Raw genomic sequence first — 3,674 nt, 5'->3', positions numbered from 1 at the left:
TATATATATATATTATATATATATCTCACTCACTCTTTCTCACCCCCATACTGTCTCTCTCACTCACACCCACTCTCTCACTCACTCCCTCTCTCCCTCTCACTCTCTCACCCACTCTCACACTCATTCGCACTCTCACCCACTCCCTCACCCACTCTCTCCCTCTCACTCTCTCACTCGCACTCTCACCCACTCTCTCACCCACTCTCTCACTCACTCGCACTCTCACCCAGTCTTTCACCCACTCCCTCTGTCTCACCCACTCCCTCTCACTCACGCTGTCTCTCGCTCACGCGCTTACGTCAAGGAACAGGAACTAGATAATAGACCGACCCGCTCGCCTCGTTACCACACACAATACCTCCACATAGCACGGACAAACAGACACCGCATCACCAGCTAAAGGAAATGTAAAGCTGCGTGGCGTGGTGAAATCAGGCGCTCGTCAAAATAATCAAAGTGAAGAAATTCAACTGGCATTTTTCCGCAGGTTTGTAAATTTTTTATTGATTTTTTTTCTTCTTTTTTTTTTGGTTTCAAGACATTTCATGACCATTAAAGAAAGAACACATTCCTGTGTGGATAACCCTGAAAAATGTTGATTAAAGGCTCAAAAAGTGTGTAAATTTTCTGTTTTCATAGAGCTAAGGAAATTACTAAACTTTCGCAGCCATTTTCCGCTAACTGTACCTCTGAAACCAGGCAACGCCTACCTCCTTCAATCGCAATTATCTCGACTTGTATTCAAGATAACTGGATATTTTTTTCATTGAAAGCAAGACATGTGAACAACCTTTAAGATGATACCAATAACTTCTTCACTTGACCAAAAATTGACGAGCGCCTGATTTCACCGCACCGTGATACAAAAGATCGGATTTCGTCGGCTCACCTTAGTCGTGTTCTACTTTATCACAACTTATCCTTCCCACTTTTCTTTTTCATACCGTCCATCCATCCTTCATGAACTGATGGCGAATTCCAACACCACAGGTGGAGGAAAAGTTAGACATTGATGGTAGCAAACGAAGTGTCTTTTTCTTGTAAATTTGTTCTGTGGTTTTTTGTTTTTTTGTTTTTATATATATTGTTGGTGTTTCTTTCTTTTTTTTTTCGTCTCTTCTTTTGTTTCAACGGCGACCGCTCGAAACCTGACGAAGGCATTAAAATTTAATATTGTTATTTGAGTAAATGTTTTAAAATTTAAAAAAAAAGAAAATTAGGTTATAAGAGAAGATACCACTGCTAAAAAGACAATTATTTGTTGCCTGCAGTATTTCTGTACTGCTACATCGACAGGAGGGCGGGGTGGTGGAGTGGTTAGTGCGCTCGTCTCCGAAGCTGAAAGTCCGGGTTCGAGCCTCGGTTCGGACACGAATATTTTTTTCTCCCCCTCCTGCCCACCCAGCAGTAATGGGTACCTGACTTCGAGTTGGGGAAGTAAAGGCGGCGTGGAAAGGAACTGGCCACCCTACCACAATATGCCGGAGACCCAGGAAGTTGTCTCACTAACAAGGCAATCGCCAATGTCCGGATCGGATGCGGGAACAACTTTACTTTATATTGAAAACTTAATGGTGTTTCGAATAAACGGAATATTCAATCAAATAGATCGAAGAGACGATTAGATTTAGATTGATAGACATTGATGATACTCGCCTTTTTCTCCAGTGTTTTTGTGTGTCTGCTGGTGTGTTCTGCGAGTCTGTGAGACAACGGCGGCTGTTCGCCAGGAACAGAAATAAGATTTATCATAACAGTCTCACTGGGTAGACGTTGAAATGATCATCAGGACTCATGAATTAATTATCAGGACCTAGAAATATACAGTGAATAATATAGGACTTCGAAATATTTATTAGGACTTCGAAATAATTATCAAATTAAATAATTTTCAAAACTTAAAATTTTTAGTAGGACTTACAAATAATTATCAGGACTTAGAAATATTTAGTAGGACTTAGAAATAATTATCAAATAATTATCAGGACGCAGAAATATTTAGTAGGACTTAGAAATAATTATCAAATAATTATCAGGACTTAGAAATATTTAGTAGGACTTAGAAATAATTATCAAATAATTATCAGGACGCAGAAATATTTATTAGGACTTACAAATAATCATCAAATAATTATCAGGACTTAGAAATATTTAGTAGGACTTAAAAATAATTATCAAATAATTATCAGGACTTAGAAATAATTACCAGGACGTAGAAATATTTATTAGGACTTACAAATAATTGTTATTAGGCCGTGTGACAACCACGCCTCCCCACCACCCCCCCTTCCCCTCCCCCCTCCCTTTCCACCTCTGTTTGCTCTCTTTTCCAAACAAGACACCCGCTGATTAAAGTTTTCATACGCTCTTGTTAACCCCCCCCCCCAAAAAAAAAAGAAAGAACCGTATCCTGGACTCAGTTTGAAGGTCTCCCCTTGCCTGCTGCTCGTTCGTTCTGCTTGACACGACTTCATTCAATCAATCCGAAGAAATGTGCCCACACACAACACAAACACCTTATCGGAAATGGGCTCAAGACTGTTAGGAGAAACGAATCGGCCTAATTGTGTTTACCGCATTACCCTATTTCGGAGTGACAGTGGAGAAACTTCTAGAGTGTCGGTGATATGATTCTGCAGGAGGTGAGAGGTTTATCCTACCAAAAAGAAAAAACACGTCGAAAGACAGAACTTTTGTCGTCGTAAATTTGGCGTGATTCTTTTCCTGTGTGGTCGACATAGCTGAGTGAGGAGGTGGGGGCTGAAGACAGAAGGACGGTTACTCTTTGGACGGACGGGTGAGTGTTCTTTTGTTGCTGTTGTTGCTGTTGTTGTTGTTGTTGTTGTTGTTGTTGTTGTTATTGTTGTTGTTGCTGTTGCTGTTGTTGTTGCTATGTAATTGGGAATTAAAGCCGAGAAAGATCAGTATTTTTACTTCATAGATTGTTTTTAAAGTTTGATAAAGTTAAGCATGATGAACTATCAACATATTTGGAAGAGCTAGTCATAAATGGAAAAGATCTAACACTTGTTGGGATTTATACTGAGACCAAATGTTCCTGTAAGAATTGAAAAGATACGATAAGATAAGATAATACTTTATCATCACAGAGGGGAATTTTTCTTGTCTGTACAGGACCGTAAAATCACATGCAGGTATACATACAAGGTAAAATGATATTACTCTCATGAAAATGCAATATGAAAAGAAAAATAAAGCTGACAAAATGCACATATCACATCAAACTCATCATTCAACCACAAGAAGGGTCGTTTATAATGCTTTTTATCTTTCTTTTTACACTTGTGGTCTTATACATTTCATCAATTCTAGTAAAATCATATCCAGAGATCTTGCTGGCTTTCTTAATGGTAATGTCGACTTTTTCTTTATCTTTCGCCCAATAATTCCCAGCCCAGCAGCAATTACAAAATAGTAACACGTTTTCAATCATAGAATGATAAAAAAGAGATATAATCTTATTATCAATACGGAAACGTCTTAATTTCCTTCTTTAAGGAAACATTCTTTGATTTACTTTTTTTATGCACAAGAGCAGCGTGGGCATGCCAGTCAAGTTTGTTATCAACTGTTACACCAAGATACTTGTAAGAGCTTACCACCTCCACCTCCTCATCTTTGATAAATAGTGGTTGCAATTGGTCTTTTTT

At 38.7% G+C, this 3,674-nt stretch overlaps 1 long non-coding RNA gene across 1 annotated transcript; it reads left to right on the top strand.

Moving 5' to 3' along the window:
• Positions 1 to 285: 285 nt before the first annotated feature.
• On the top strand, positions 286 to 2,678 carry LOC118478513. The gene is made up of 2 exons (XR_004859097.1): positions 286 to 410; positions 2,401 to 2,678. It is a non-coding gene; the product is annotated as an uncharacterized LOC118478513 (long non-coding RNA).
• The last annotated feature ends 996 nt before the right edge of the window (positions 2,679 to 3,674 follow it).

This window comes from Aplysia californica, unplaced genomic scaffold (genome assembly GCF_000002075.1).
Source record: "Aplysia californica isolate F4 #8 unplaced genomic scaffold, AplCal3.0 scaffold00637, whole genome shotgun sequence".
Taxonomy (NCBI): Eukaryota; Metazoa; Mollusca; class Gastropoda; order Aplysiida; family Aplysiidae; genus Aplysia; species Aplysia californica.
Note: the sequence above shows the minus strand (reverse complement) of the source record. Positions and strands in the feature narration are given on the sequence as shown.